Source organism: Pongo pygmaeus, chromosome 16, assembly GCF_028885625.2.
Source record: "Pongo pygmaeus isolate AG05252 chromosome 16, NHGRI_mPonPyg2-v2.0_pri, whole genome shotgun sequence".
Taxonomy (NCBI): domain Eukaryota; kingdom Metazoa; phylum Chordata; class Mammalia; order Primates; family Hominidae; genus Pongo; species Pongo pygmaeus.
Window position 1 is genome coordinate 84356704 of NC_072389.2, and position 17227 is coordinate 84373930.

The window sequence follows — 17227 nt, forward strand, 5'->3', positions numbered from 1 at the left end:
GTAGTGTGTTCATTAATGAGACAGGTGGTGGCAAGGTGCTGGGACTCCTTTGGATGAGAGAAGGAAAAAGCTCTCCAAATACAAACAGTCATAATGATGGTTCTAGCCAAAGATCCTGTTATATCTAGACTCCCTCTGGTGACCAATTTAGTGCACGGTATATAATGCATTTTGAATTAATTGGTTTCTACAGCCTCTTAGTAGCCTGGGAGTTGTGGATTGGCTGTGGTTTTTACCTTTGCTAAGACAAGGTAAATATATTCTCCCCTCAGTGGAAGACAATGAATGGTTGCCCTTGTCATCTCTTTAATGCCACAACTCTCTCCACCTTTACACTGGTGCCTGGCTTGCCTCAATACTTTTTCATTTGGAAACCAGTTTTCAGCGCTGCTGAACAGTATGGGGAACATCACTATCACCATCTTCGGATCGCCAAAGGGCAATTAAACGGAAACAGGAGTCGATGCATTGTTTGGTCCCAGAAAGCAAAGTCGGGACAGGTGAGAACAGGATGAGCCCAGGTTTCAGCTCAACATAAAAGAAAACATCTTCATAGATAGCCTGTCACACAATGGAACAGGCGTCTCCTGGAGGGAGTGAGAAGGGACACTCTCACCAGAGACAGAACCTGTGTGGGACAGGGGTTTTGATTTGTAGGCACCTGAATCTGAATCTACTGCAGCTAATTGTTTAACAGAAAAAGTTTATAATGATGAATTGGTGCTCAGCATCAATTTCATTCTCCTTGTGTGCCTTCCTCCACTGAGGAAGCTGGAAAGCTCAGATATGTATTTCCCAGACTCCCCTGTAGCAGGATTTGTGGTGTGATTTGGGCTCAGCAGATCAGATGGGCTTGCATGGAAGGTGAGGAGGCGGCCATACTTCTGCTGGGTCTGCTGATTTTTCAGTGGCCCTTGAGAATTCCAGTGTCCAGTCACACGCTTTAAGTGTATTAAGAGCGTGAGGCATTAACTAGTATAGATGGTGGCAGGCACAGAGTGACTCTTCAGCTAGCAGCAGCGATCGTGGTATCTGATCATGGTGGTGTCCTGATTGTGACAATTTGCCAAGCTGGGTCTCACCTGCTGTCTTCTCCTTCAGACTTTCTGATAAGTTGCTTCCTTTCTCTGGGCCTTGTGAGAAACAAACTTAACTGTCCAAACCCAAAGAATGAACTCAGAGACCTGGAGATCAGCAAAAGTGAGACTTTTAATGATGGTCTTGCAAGATTGGGTGTCTGATGGGCAGACACACCCAGCACAGTTTTAACAAGCAATTTATCCCCTAGTGAGCAGGTCCCTTCCCCTGTTCCTCATAGGCTTGAGTACTATGGGGTCACAATCTTCCTGGACGTCGTCTATTGGTTGTTGGGTAGGGGCTTTAGGTGTTTTCTTTAGGGTTGTCTTGCTGCATTTTGTTGCAGCCCACAATGCATTGCAATCCTAGTTAGCTCAGGGGCTCTTTAAGTATTTGACTTATGACCCACGTAGCTGGGCAGGCTGATAAGAACAGACAAAGCAAGCTATTTTGCAGACTAATAAACTTTCATTTTAGACTAAACTTCTTTGGTTCGGGTGAGGGCAACTAAGGCGGCAGGGGGTGGTGAGGGGGCTGCACACAACAAGCAGGCATCGGCTATCCAAGCAGGGGCCTAGTATATCCTGTTTCTTATGTAGTTTGCTGACCTAAGCTGATTTAAGGCACTTTTTCTTGGAAACGGACCACTGTATACATTATTTCCTTCAGGCCTCAGTTGCCTCATTTGACAAAAAGGGGTCAGAACACTGTTGCATCAGTTGAATCAGCTCCCAGCTTCCTCCCAAGGCTCACACCCTACAGGAGAAGACATCCTAGGATTCAGAGACAGTTTTCAAAGGTCTCTACCTATTCAGAGCAGCTATTTTTCCAAATGGAGTCATACTTCCTAATAATCTCACAAACTCTACATAGCAGAGCCACATCTTATACAGGCATAGGTTCTAAAGTCAGCATTTAAAGTAAAAATCCTATTTAGTCAAAATGACCTTGAAAATCCTCTAGGTTTTCTATATATTGCATTATTGCATGACAAAAGTATCTTTGAATAAGATCAATACAGCCAGCTTTTCCTCCAGCATAGACAGACAGCAGCTTCTTCATCTGAGTACCAGATACAGTAGTGGGCTTGTGTTTTGAGCTGAATTGTATGAAAAATAGAAAATGTTCAATGCAGCTAGGTGCAGTGGCTCATGCCTGTAATCCCAGCACTTGGGGAGGCTGAGGCAGGCAGATCACTTGAGATCAGGAGTTCAAGACCAGCCTGGGCAACAGGACAAAACCCCGTCTCTACTAAAAATACAAAAATTAGCTGGGAGTGGTAGCACATGACTGTAGTCCCATCTACTCGAGAAGCTGAGGTGGGAGAATTGCTTGAACTCGGGAGGCGGAGGCTGCAGTGAGCTGAGATCACACTATTGCACTGCAGCCTGAGTGACAGACAGAGACTGTCTCAAAAAAAAAAAAAAAAAAAAAAAAGTTCAATCCTACGGACATACCTGGTGCTGGGAGATAGATGCTCTCACATTATGAAAGATTGAGCTGGGGGGGACAGGGTGACAAAGAGCAGGCAGCATGTGTAGGGCAGGGCTCTGAAAGTTCAAAGGCCAAGAGGCTGGGGGAGGGCCTCAAGAGATGGGGCTAGTGGGAGGCAGTGGCGCTGAAGGGTCCTCAGTAGCCCTGCCAAATCCTTCCAACCCGGCCTCCCTTTTGCTCAGCAGTGCCTGGTTTGAAAGGGCCCTTCCATGGGTCTGCCGGAAGAGCTGTCAGGAAGGCTGCAATAATGATGTCATCCATGTTGAGAGAGAAGCAGTGACACTGAGGTATGAAAGATTGGGAAGATTTCAGGGAAAAAAAGGGTGCAGGGTGATGGATGGGTGGGTTGGCCTAGCCGGAGAGGAAGGGGGTGGCATTCTGTCATGGGAGATGAATGGGGGGTGAGGGTGGAACAGCAGAAACAGAGAGGCTGATGTGGGGAAGCTCAGGGCCTGCTTCCCCTGAAAAAGCAGATGACTCAGTGAGATGACGCAGAAGATCCAGGAAGGTGAGAGGGCTCAAATATCAAGCTGGAGAGTTTATTTATTTATTTATTTATTTATTTAGAGACTTAGTCTCCCTGTGTCACCCAGGCTGGAGTGCAGTGGCACCATCTCAGCTCACTGCAACCTCCACCTCCTGGGTTCAAGTGATTCTTGTGCCTCAGCCTCCCGAGTAGCTGGGATTACAGGCGCCCGCAACCACACTGGGTTAAATTTTGTATTTTTAGTAGAGATGGGGTTTCATCATGTTGGCCAGGCTGGTCTCAAACTCCTTACCTCAAGTGATCAGCCCCACTTGGCCTCCTAAAGTGCTAGGATTACAGGCATGAGCCACCGCGCCCAGCTGAGCTAGAGTTTAGACTTTGATCTTTTGTGCATAGACTGGGGGTTTTGAACAGGAAAGTGGCTGTCATCAATTTGGTGCCTCGGGGAGCTCAGCTGGGCTGTTACAGATAGAGTCAGGAGGCCAGGGGAAATCCAGCCCCAGATGAGGTGATGGCGAAGGCATGGAAAGGGAGAACATAGGAGAGGGATGTGGCATGCTCTGAGCTATGGAACCAAACTTCAATTCCTTCCATGAACATTATGTTAATCTCCCTTCTCTCTGAATGTCAGGATCAAGTCATTACATTTCCAGGGAGAAAGCTTCTTGTTTTAAGAACACACAAAGGTATTCTGGGTCCTAAAACTGCAATCACCAGATGAGTTCTTCCTGCCTGCTGCACAGACAAATCAATTCACTGGGACTGTGGCATTGGAGTAGAGCAAGTTAACTGACACAAGGCTGACCCAGACAGGAGAACTAGAGTTATCACTCAAACTAGTCTCCCTGAAGGCTCAGAGGCTAGGGTTTTAATGGACAATTTAGTGGGCAGGGGGCTAGGGAATGGGTGCTGCTGATTAGTTGGGGATGAAATTACAAGGGTGTGGAAAGCAGTCCTCATGCACAGAGCCCGCCTCTGGGTGGGGCCACAGGACCAGATGAGTCATGAGTCACGAGTCCAGGTAGGGTGAATCTGGAAAACATCTCAAAAAAATCTAATCTTAGGTTCTACAATAGTGATGTTATCTATAGGAGCAATTAGGAAAGTCACAAGTCTTGTGACCTCTGGCCATGTGACCCCTGAGCATTACTGCTCATGTTTCAGGGATTATAGAAGTTATACCTACATTCTAGCAGAGTTCAAGCCCCTCCCATATTCTAATGGCTTTTTAAAAAAATTTATTATTATTATTATTATTTTTTGAGACAGAGTCTTGCTCTTTCGCTCAGGCTGGAGTACAGTGCACAATCTCGGCTCACTGCAACCTCCAACTCCCTAGTTCAAGTGATTCTCCTGCCTCAACCTACTTGAGTAGCTGGGATTACAGGCATGTGCCACCATGCCCAGCTAATTTTTGTATTTTCGGTACAGATGGGGTTTCACCATGTTGGCCAGGCTAGTCTTGAACTCCTGACCCCAAGTGATCTGCCCACCTCCCCACCTTCCAAAGTGATGGGATTACAGATGTGAGCCACTGCACCTAGCCTCTTATGGCTTTTCATTAGTCTGACATAGGCTGTTGTCAGTCCCTGAGCGAGGAGAGAGTTAGTTTTAGGGAAGGACTATTATCATCTTTGCTTTCAAGTTAAACTATGAATTCTTCCCAAGGTTAACTTGACTTACACCCAGGAATGACCAAGAACAGCTTGGAAGTCAGAAGCAAGATGGAGTCAACTATGTCAGATTTCTCTTACTGTCATAATTTTGCAAAGGCAGTTTTAAAACGAAGAGAGAAAAAGCACTAGGTTATGTGACATCTGACCCAGGAATGAGACACCTTCCCTAGGGCTCTCCACGCATGGATTGGAGGAGCCTCAGCTTGTCTGACTTCTGCTTTTTGCTGCTGCTTGAGCAGTTTTCCACCATCCCTGCTGCCAACACTATAGATACTCCCTCAATGAGGAAAAACCTTTTCAACTTGAAAATTTAAGCGCTCACTTAACTGAAGTCACAGAGGTGAATATGACCAGAATCAATAGAGGTATCTTTGCCTCTGATGTTTCCCACTCCAGGTTCAGAGAGACAAGCTGAGTCTCTCTTTGAGTTTGCCTACAGGGTCACTTGATTCATGCTTTTTTTCAATAAATATTTATTGAACTCCTACCATGTGCCAATTCTAGGGGCTGGGGATACAACAGAGAACAAAACAACCAAGTCCCTGCCCTCATGGAACCTACATTCTAGTAGGAAATAGACAACAAACAAATGAGTTAAATGTGCAGCATGTTAGACCATGATGATGAGATGGGATGGTTCCCTTGACCTTGACCCCCTTCGTTGGCAGGAACTGGAGTGGCTTGTTTCACTCAGCTTGCCACTGGCCACTCCTCATGAGAGGGAGCATGCAAGCAAGTGAGTACAGGAACTGGAGGGAATGAATGCTGGAACCAGCCAGTTACTTCTCTCCGGCGAGAGCAGGCTCTATGCATCCCTGCAGCAGTGTCCAAGCCCCTGCCCTCTTAGCACACAGGTTCTTGTCCAGCATCCAGAAAGAATCAGGTCACACGAACGACGGGTTCAAGGGTAGTGTATGCAGAGGATTTTATTGGGTGATGGCTCTCAGCAGCATGGGAGTTGGAAAGGGGATGGTGTGGTAAGAAGGTGATCTTTCCCTGAAGCCACACTGTCTGAAGTTAGCTGCATCTATCCATAGTCTCCAACACTCAGTTGCTGCTTCTCTGCTCACTGCTCAGCCTCTTGTATCCCCAACTCCCAGCAGCCTGCATCCCCACCAGTCAGCCACTTGTGTTGCTTTGCCAGCTGAAGTCTTTTTATGGGCACAGGAGAGGAGCAGGGCAGACCAAACAAGCAACATTTTCATGGAAAAAAAGGGGGTCAGCTGTTTTCACTTAGGGCCATGGCTCCAGGCTTAAGGGTGGAGTTTAGCTGGGCGCTCAGCCATTCTGTATCAATAAGTGCTACGGAGAGGAATGAAAAGAATGAGTATAAGGGGTGCTGGGGTTTGCCATATATGTTGGGTGTTCAGGAAGACATCACCGAGCTGGGCAAATTGGAGCAGAGACCCACTGAAAGTGAAGGAGCAATCTATGTGGCTGTCTAGGAGGAGGTACCTGAAAATGCAGAGGCCTAAAGAAGAGATTGTGCTTCGTGTTCAAGGAACAGCGAAGAGCAAGGAATGAGACAAATGCAGAGTGAGCAAAGGATGTAGGAGATGAGGCCAAAGAGGAGGAGTCAGATCAGGACCCTGGAGGCCATCGTGAGGACTTTGAATTTTACACTGAGTAAGATGGGAGCCAGTGTGGAGTTCTGAGCAGAGAATGACATGAGCTGGCTTCCACTTTAACAGCATCCCCTGGCTGTTGTGCTGAGACTAGTTAGGAGGCTGCTGTCATCATCCAGAGCAGAGATGATGGTGGCCTGAACCAGGATTTTATGTATGTGTATATATATGTGTGTATATATATGTATATATGTGTATATATGTATATATATGTATATATGTATATATATGTATGTGTATATATATATATCTCTTTTAGAGATAGGGTCCTGCTCTGTCACCCAGGCTGAAGTGCAGTGGTGCAGTCATAACGCACTACAGCCTTGAACTCCCGGGCTCAAGTGATCCTCCCACCTCAGCCTCCCAAATAGCAAGGACTACAGGTATGTACCACCACACCTGGCTAATTTCTTTATTTTTTGTAGAGATGGGATCTCACTCTGTTGCCCAGGCTGACCTCCAACTCCTGGCCTCAAGCGATCCTCCTGCCTCAGCCTCCTAAGTGCTGGAATTACAAGTGTGAGCTACCATGCCCAGTCCAGGATGATATTTCTTTATCAGTGGGGGAGGAGTGGAAGTTTGTAGGAGACAGGCCCAGGGCACCTGAAAAAGTCAGATTTTAGTCTTAGGGGCTTTAGATGAACGGCCTCCAAAGCAGATGCTCACCCTCAAGCCTGACCCTTCTGGTCCAGTCCCAGCTCTGAAGGCCACTCTGAAAGAAGAGTGACTGCAATGTTTTGATTAGGGGCAGCTTCATTTGGAATAGACATCTAGTCTAGTAGAATAGCTGCTTTGAGGCTGGGTATGGTGGCTCACCCCTGAAATCCCAGCACTCTGTGAGGCTGAGGTGGGAGAATCGCTTGAGCCCAGGATTTGAGACCAGCCTGGGCAACAAAATTAGCCAGGCATGGTGGCGTACACCTGGCATGTAGTCCCTGCTACTTGGGAGGCTGAGGTGGGAGGATCACTTGAGCCTGGGAAGTCGAGGCTTCACTGAGCTATCGCACCACTGCACTCCAGCCTGGGCGACAGGGCAAGACCCTTTGGCTTTGATTGAAAGGGCCATTTGGGTGTTTTAAATGTTAAAAAAAAATCAGTTTTTATTGCCATGCTAGAGGGTACAGTGGGAACTTCAATCCCTTATTGTTCTCTCAGTGTTTTATTAACCACAAATATCAAGGTCAGACGCTGCTTATTGTCTCTAAACAGAGACAATTGTCACTGGAAGGGACAATGCCTACTGCTGCCTCCTGGAGGCCACTAGGCCTAACAGCAGCTCAAGCTGTAACTTCTGAACTTCACCTAGTATTTTCTGGGCACAAACCATTTGGTTCAGCCTGCAAAATAGCGTGGAAGGGCCCTCAGAGAATCGAGAGCAGAGGAGTGGTTCTGAGAGGATTCAGCTTGTTCCTGAATCCAGGAAACCAGAGCAGTTAACCCCTGTTCCCAGAAGGCATATGGGATTGGGGCCCACAATCTGGTTTCCCATTCTTGCTCTGCCATTATTTCACTGGATAACTCACTGTGGGAATTTAAGCAAGTCCCATGCCCATATATAAAGCCATTAAACTAGATGGTTTCTCATCTTCCCTTCTTGTGCTGACATTTAATTTTATTATTTTATTCACATTTATTACAGGTGTGAGCCACCACGCTTGGCCATGTGACATTTTGAAGTGTTTATGAAATCTGTAAATTAAGTGGGACATGGCTTCCACATCATCCCAAATTCCCTTTATATTCCTGTACCCTTTTTTCTCTCTCTGTCAGACACTGTCCTCTGGCCATCTGGGAAACCACAGTGCAAGGCCCCTCCTGGACCTGTCTTCCCCTTAGCAGGGGCCCTAAACTTTAGACATTTTTTCTTCTTTTGCTCTTATCAAAAAAGACTTTTCCTAGTTCCACCAACTAATGAGTGAGTGCTAATGAGGGATTATATTTTTCCACGTCTCAGTTTTCTTCTCTGTACAACAGGAAGCCCCGTCCCAGTTAATTTACAGATTTCATAAACACTTTAAAATGTCACATGGCCAAGCGTGGTGGCTCACACCTGTAATAAATGTGAATAATAATATTTATCTTCAAGGTTATTATGAGGATTACAAATAGTTTATGCAAAAAGCCTAAACTGTTGAATACACTGTCTGAGGTATTCAATAAATGGCAGACTGCTTTTATTTTATTATATGATTTATTTATTTATTTAAGACAGGGTCTCACTCTGTCACCCAGGCTGGAGTGCAGTGGTGTGATCATGGCTCACTGCAGCCTAGATGTCCCTGGGCACAGGTGATTCTCCCATCTCAGCCTCCCAACTAGCTAGGACTATAGGTGTGCACCATCACACCAGGCTAATATTTCTACTTTTTGTAGAGTTTCAGCATGGGGTTTCCCCATGTTGACCACGCTGGTCCCAAACTCCTGTAATCAAGAGATCTGCCCTCCTCGGCCTCCCAGAGTGTTGGAATTACAGGCATGAGCCACTGCGCCAGCCTTGGACACTGTTTTTAAACGGACACAGCTCAAAAAAAATATTTTCTCTTAAGGTTTCTTAGAAACCTCTTTTAATTCCCTCCAAGTGGGGTTAAATGTTCATCTGTGCTTCAAAGTCTATGAGAATGATTCACTGAGTGCTAGATACATGTCCATACCCAAATACACCACTGTGGTAGGCAGAATAATTCCCCCATCTCTCCAAAGATGTCCATGCCCTAGTCCCTGGAACTTGTGAATAGGTGATGTTACATGGCAAAAGGGGAAATGAAGGCTTAGGATGGAATTATGTTTGCTAATCAGCTGACTTTGAGATCGGGAGATTATCCTTCAGTATTCAATGTCCCCACTGTGATAACAAGATTCATTATCAATGAAAGAAGGAGATAGAGAGTCAGAGATAGATGTGAAGACCGAGGCAGAGGTCTGAGTGACATCATTGATGGCTTTGAAGATAGAAGAGAGCCAGGGCCAAGGGATGTCTGAAGCCTCCAGAAGCCAGAAAAGGCGAGAAAATGAATTCTCCTCTAGAGCCTCTGGAAAGGAGTGCAGCTCTATTGACACCTTGATTTTAGCCCAATAAGACCCATTTCAGACTTCTCCAGAACTGTAAGATAATTAAATTGGCTGTTTTAAGCCACTAAGTTTGTGGTAATTTGTTACAGCCACCACTGGAAATAAATACAAACCCTCACATACATTTAATTGGCACAACAATCCAAGTAGTCAGTAGTATTGTTCCCACTTTACAGCTGAGGAAACTGCAGCTCAGAGATGTTAAGTAACTTGCCCAAAACTGCACAGCTAGTAAATAGCTACATCAGTTAAATACCTTCGGTGCAAGTTTTGGAAAACAAACAAAAACACAAATTGGGCTGGGCTCAGTGGCTCACGCCTCTAATTTTAGCACTTTGGGAGGCTGAGGCAGAAGGATTGCTTGACGCCAGGAGTCTGAGACCAGCCTGGATAACATAGAAAGACCCTGTCTCTACAAAAAATAAAAATTAGTGGGGTTTGGTAGCACATGCCTGTGGTCCCAGCTACTCGGGAGGCGGAGGTGGGAGGATCGCTTGAGCCTGGGAAGTTAAAACTGCAGTGAGCCGAGATAGTGCCACTGCATTCCAGCCTGGGCAACAAAGCAAGACCAAACACTAGAACTTGTACCATCTCTCTAACTATATTTTTGTACCTCTTAACCAACCTCCCTTCATTCACCCCACCCCCCCAACCCCCTAACTCTCCCCCAGCCTCTGGTAACTCTCATTCTTCTCTCTCACTCCATAAGATCTGCTTTTTTGGCTCCCACGTGTGCATGAGAACATGTGATACTTGTATCTCTGTGCACGGCTCTGTGAAAGAAAAATAAAAACTTGGAACCCCCAATATAATGACCTCCAGTTTTATCCATGTTGCTGCAAATGATAGGACTGTATTCTTTTTATGGCTGAATAATACTCTATTGTGTATATATACTACATTTTCTTTATCCATTCATCTGTTGATGGACACTTAGATTGATGCCATAATTTGGCTATTGTGAACAGTGCTGCAATAAACATAAGAGTGCAGAATCTCATTGATTGATATACTGATTTCCTTTCTCTTGGATATATACCTAGCAGTGGGATTGCTGGGTCATATGGTAGTTCTATTTTTAGTTTTGAGGAACCTCTATATTGTTCTCCATAGTGGTTATACTAACTTACCTTCCCACCAACAGTGTACAAGAGGCCCCCTTTCTCCACATCCTCACCAGTTATTTTTTATCTTTTTGATGAGTCATTTTCACTTGAATGAGATGATATCTCATTATGGTTTTGATTTGCATTTCCCAGATGATTAGTGATATTGATCATTTTTCATATACTTGTTCCTTTGAGAAATGTTTATCAAACCATTTGCCCATTTTTTAATTGAATTATTTACTTTTTTGTTATTGAGTTGAGCCTCTTATATATCTGGTTATTAATTCCTTATTAATTGGATAGTTTGCAAATATTTTCTCCCATTCTGTAGGTTGTCCCTTCACTCTGTTGATCATTTCCTTTGCTGCACGGAAGCCTTTTAGCTTGATACAATCTCACTTGTCTATTTTTGCTTTGGTTTCCTGTGCTTTTGAGGTCTTATCCAAAAAATTGTTCCCCAGACTAATGTCCTGAAGCATTTCTCCAATGTTTTCTTCTAGTAGTTTCATAGTTCAGGTCTTACATTTAGGTCTTTATTCTATTTTGATTTAATTTTCATATAAGATGAGAGAAGAGGGTCTAGTTTTGTTCTTCTGCATATAGATATCCAGTTTTCACAGCACCATTTATTGAAGAGACTGTCCTTTCCCCAATGTATGTTCTTGGCACGTTTATCAAAAATCAGTTGGCTATAAATGTGCAGTCTTTGGCAAAGATGACTTGGCTGTAAACCTGTAGGTTTACATCTATCTGGCTTCTCTATTCTGTCGTATTGTTCTATGCATCTATTTTAATGCCAGTACCATGCTGTTTGGGTTACTATAGCTTTGTAGTAATATTTTGCTTTTTTTGTTTGTTTGTTTTTGAGACAGAGTCTCGCTCTGTCGCCTAGGCTGGAGTGCAGTGGTGCTATCTTGGCTCACTGCAAACTCCATCTCCAGGATTCAAGCGGTTCTCCCACCTCAGCCTCCCGAGTAGCTGGGATTACAGGCACGCACCACCACACCTGGCTAGTTTTTGTATTTTTAGTAGAAACAGAGTTTCACCATGTTGGCCAGGTTGGTCTCAAACTCCTGACCTCAGGTGGTCCACCCACCTCGGCCTTCCAATGTGCTGGGATTACAGGCGTGAGCCACCGTGCCCACCCTGTAATAATATTTTGAAGTCTGGTGGCATGATGCCTCCAGCTTTGCTCAGGATAACTTTGGCTATTTGGGATCTTTTGTGATTTCATATGAATTTTAGGATTTTTTTTTCTATTTCTGTGAAGAATGTCATTGATATTTTGATATGGAGAGATATTTAAACAAAACTAAATTTGTTTTTTATTTATTTTTTTTTTTACTTAAAAAATTTTTTTTAAATTTCTTTATACTTTTTAAAACAAATAAACACGGGGTCTCATGATGTTGCCCAGGCTGCTCTCAAACTCTTGGCTCAAGCCCCGGCTCAGCCTAATTTGTTTTGTCTTTTGACACTATAAAATAAAACGAGTGTTCCAATGAGCTGAGCAGAGGAGGTTGGCTTTATGGGCAGAAAAGGGCTGAAGAAAGTAGAAACAGAGAACGAAAAGCAGATTGGTTGTTTCAAAGTTACCTTCCTTATAAGGTAGAAGCAGAAGGGACTTCCTTATCACACCAGCTAAAGCTGGCGTGTTTGGGGATTTGACTACTTCTCTTTCTTGATTTCTTCTAAGGTCAGGTAAACAATTTAATTTAGGCTTGGTGGCATGGAACTTCAGTGTGAGTGACTGCATTATGGTTTGGTCTGTTGGGCCTAGTGCAAGAGCTCAGTTGAAACCAATGACCTCCTATACATTTTAACACCATAAAGGAAGTTCATTGGCTCACATAACTGAAGAGAATTCCAAAGGAAGTTCTTGTAGAGAACAGGTAAGGCTTGATTCAGAATCTGAAAGAATGACACCCGAGATCCAGAATTTCTCTCTCTCTTGTCTGTGCCTTCCACAGACAATGGCTTTATTCTCAGGTACCACACAGTGGAGGCCACACCTCCAAACTCACCCCTGTGGTGATAAAATGGCTGCAGCAGTTCCAGATGTCAGAACCTCGCTCTCACAACTTGTTGAGGAAAAAAGAAAGCCTCCCTTTCTCAGAAGCCCCAACAAGTCTTGTTGTGAGTTATTGCTTCTAATTAGGTTATATCCCCAATTTCTGATCCGAATACTGGATCATTGGTGGACCTATGGATGGGAATTGGGGAAGAGCTGAATTGCCCAGGGGAAGTTCAGAGTCATTTGAACAGGAGACACAGGAAATGACTATCAAATGTCCACAAAGATCCTGACCACCAAGTATCTGAGTTCAATTACTACTGCCTCTCAGTAACACCTTTTCTGACTCCTCAGACACATTGTTACTGTCTGTCTCTCACTGTCCCAATTCTTCAAACTAAGAGACAACCCTTATATCTTGGAGCTAGCCTTATATCCTGTGCCCCCAGCCCTTACCATAGGGCCTGGCTAAGATCAGCCATCAGATACATGTGTGTTGTTCAATGGGACTGCTCTTTCCTGGCAGGTGAGCCATTCACAAAGCTGCTCAAGTTCCACCTTTCTCTAATTCTGTAAGGGAGCTGCTCTGTTGCCCATGCAGCTGGCTAATGTTTCTGAGAAAATACAAGAACTTCATTTGGTACAAAGTGTGGCTTGTATTATATTTAAGCCAGTTTGAGTTGAATGTTTCTTTTACTTATAGCTGAAAACAACTCGATACCATGCCTTCTAGGGGTGTTTTGAGGATTTTTTCTTTTTTTTTTTTTTTTTTGAGACAGGGTCTCACTCTGTCACCCAGGCTGGAGTACAGTGGTACGGCGATCTCAGCTCACTGCAATCTCCGCCTCCACATTCAAGATATTCTCCCACCTCAGCCTCCCCAGTAGCTGGGACTACAGGTGTGTGCCACCATACCTAGTTAATTTTTGTATTTTTTCGTAGAGAAGGTTTCACCGTGTTGACCAGGCTGGTCTTGAACTCCTGACCTCAGGTGATCTCCCTGCCTCGGCCTCCCAAAGTGCTGGATTACAGGTGAGCCACTGTGCTCCAGATAATGTATGTAAAGTATTTAACAAGTTTTTTTTTTTTTTTCCTTTTTTGAGATGGAGTCCACGCTGTCACCCAGGTTGGAGTGCAATGGTGCAATCTTGGCTCACTACAACCTCCACTTCCTGGGCTCAAGCAATCCTCCCAACTCAGCCTCCTGAGTAGCTGGGACCACAGGCATGCACCACCATACCCAGCTAATTTTTTTGTATATTTGGTAGAGACAGGGTTTCATCATGTTGTCTGGGCTGATCTCCAACTCCTGGGCTCAGGAGATCCACCGGCCTCGATCTCCCAAAGGTATGAACCACTACCCTCTGCCTTAACAAGGTTTAATAGGTGTTAACTATTACTTTTATTATCACTTATACTAATGTTATCTATTTGTAAGCTTCTCAAGGGCAGGTCTCATCCTCCTCACTATTCTGATATTAGTACATTACTCAAATGGTGGTTTAACCAAACCAAAGTGTCTAGGCCACCACTTTACAAGAGTCAGGTTTCCATCGATGGAATTTTAAAATATAAGTCATATTTTCAAAATCAGTAGGATAGCTTGCTATTTACAGAATTCCCATAGAAAATTATTTTTGAAAGATTAATCATTTCATAATTCAAATCACTTATGTCTCATTTGTCTGTTGTATAGATTTGGAACTTCTTACATACAGAATCAGGTTTCTTTCATTCATTTATTCATTCACTTATCAATTCATTTATTCAACAAGACTTTCTGGAGCAATGGCCATATGCCAGGGCCTGTGCTAGGAGTTAGGGAGAGAGAGTAAACACTTGGTGCTTGTGTTCAGGGAGTTCAGTTTAGTGAATGCACAGACAAACAAAGAATTACAGCATGGCGAGCTAAGTGCTGTGAGAGGGAGGCATGGGTGGCTTTAAGGGCAATAAAGAGGAAACCCAGGGTAGCGGTGGAGGGGAGTGCATAGGAGCAGAAAAAGCTTCAAAAAGAGGAGCTTCTGCTTCTGATTGACAACTAGAAGTTGGCTGATGAATGTGCAAAGGCTTGAAGGAGCATGAGGCTTATTTTCAGGGAAATCCAGGTGGTATTAGTTCTGTTTGTGTTCCATGTTAGTTAAGCATGGGGCTTGGGACAAGAGGTAAGACTGGAGAGTAGGCGAGGATCAGGCCCCAGAAGGCCTCAAAGGCTGGTCTGGAAAGTTATGATTTCATCTTGAAGGTGGTCAGGGAGATTTTGAAGATTTTCAGCAAACATGATCAAATTTGCCTTTCAGAAAGAATATCCTGATGGGACTGGGTGCAGTGGCTCATGCCTGTAATCCCAGCACTTTGGGAGGCCGAGGTGGGTGGATCCCTTGAGGCCAGGAGTTGGAGACCAGCCTAGCCAACATGGCAAAACTCCATCTCTACTAAAAATACGAAAACATTAGCCAGGTGTTGTGGCACGTGTCTGTAGTCCCAGCTACTTGGGAGGCTGAGGCAGGAGAATCGCTTGAACCCAGAAAGCAGAGTTTGCAGTGAGGTGAGATCGCACCACTGCTCTCCAGTCTGGGCAACAGAGCAAGACTCCATCTCAAAAAAACAAAAACAAAAACAAAAAAAGAAAGAATATCCTGGTGAGATTGTAAAGCGTGATTAGAGCAATGATGAGAGGGTTGGGGAGGCAAGCCTGAAACAGGGACACCACTTAGGAAATGACTCTTAGGCTGAACCATATAAAATCACCTTTTTAAAAATGATCAAATGCCCTCAACCTCCCTCCCAAAGCAATGGTCCAGATAAGAGTGATCGGAACCCAAACCAAGCCAGCAGTAAAAGAGATAAACCAAGAGACATCAGGAGCTCTAATTTGATAGGACATCATAGTGTTCTTTAATGAGAGAGGCAAAGGAAAGGACTTATGTCTGAAAGTGGAAACATAAAATCACAGTCTATAAAAATCATTCTTGAACCTAGAAAGTTTACTTCAACCAGTGAATTCTGCAGCTGAAGCCTGATAGATTCATTCATTTCGGCGTAGCCGCACAGCAGAACTGGGGCAAGGCTGGGATTGAAACCCAGGACTCCTGACTGCTCTGCTGCACTGTCTTCATTGTACCTTGGGTCTTCCAAAAAGGTATTTGCATTCACTTCCTAGGGCTGCCGTCACAGACTACCTCAAACTGGGAGACTTAAACAACAGAAATGTATTGCCTCACAGTTCTGGAGGCTGGAAGTCAGAAATGAAGGTGTTGGCAGGGTTGAATCCTTCTGGGAGCTGTGGGAAAAATTTGCTTCAGGCCTCTCTTCCTGGCTTGTAGACCTGTCAGCCCTATCTCCACCTTCATGATCCTACAGCGTTTCTCTCTGTGTGCTGACTTTCTTCACATGGCCTTTCCCCTGTGTGTCTATGTGCCTGTTTTCTCTTCTTATGAGAACACCAGTCATTGGATTAGGACCAACCTTACTCCAGTATGATTTCATCTTAACTAATTACATCGGCAATGACTCTATTTCCAAATTAGGTCACATACACAGGTATTAGGAATTAAGACTTCAACATATGAATTTTGTGGGGGACACAATTCAAACCATAACAAGAGTACATTTGAAATTTATGTTTCCATGTCATTTTACTGATGGCAATTCTGCCTTTTCCCTTAGAAAACGGAATTAGGGTCCAAGGAATAAGGGTCTTTTCCATTTCCATATCTTGACACAGTTCCAAGGACAGTGTTCTGCTCTATAAGCCTGCATCAACATTCTTAATCACCTGCTGGCAACAGACGGATTTCGGCGAGCTTCTAAAAACTAATGTGTGGGCTCGGTGCGGTGGCTCACACCTGTAATCCCAGCATGTTGGGAGTCTGAGGCGGTAGGATCACTTGTGGTCAGGAGTTCAAGACCAACCCAGCAAATATGGTGAAACCCTGTCTCTACAACAATAAAACAATCAGCCAGGCATGGTGGCACACACCTGTAATTCCAGCTACTTGGGAGGCTGAGGCAGGAGAATTGCTTGAACCCGGGAGGTGGATGGTGGAAGTGAGCTGAGATCACACCACTGTACTCCAGCGTGGGCAACAGAGCAAGACTCCATCTCAAAAACAAACAAACAAACAAAACAACAACAACAACAAAACCTTTTAATGTGTGGTCTACTCTCATTGGTGAAGAGAAAAAACTCCTATCTGCATTCCTCTTGACTTGATAGGCAGAACATACACTTACCTGCTTTGGATGAGCAATGGTTCCCCTTAATTTCATATGCCAAGGGCTGGCAGCCAACTGCTCTCCTCTTACCCACGATCAGGCTCAGCAGTGGCTACAAAGGTCAGCCACAGAATGGCAGGAGATCGTGTTTATCATGCTTTTGATTCTTGAAGATAAGACATTTATTTTGGAACTATCAATAACCAAACAGACTTTCTCTGTGTAGAACTAAAACATAGATTGAAAGAACAGAGCCTCACTGAGGACTTAACTACTGAGAGATCATACTGAGATTTAGAAAGGCCATGGGAGCCTCCAACTCACCCCCTGTAATAACTGAGACCATGTCTAACCACAAAGGTGTGGGTGGGTAAAAACATGGGCTCTAGAGAGTCATGGAGGCCAGCTACAGTGGCTCATGCCTGTAATCCCAGCATTTTGGGAGGCTGAAGTGGGAGGAT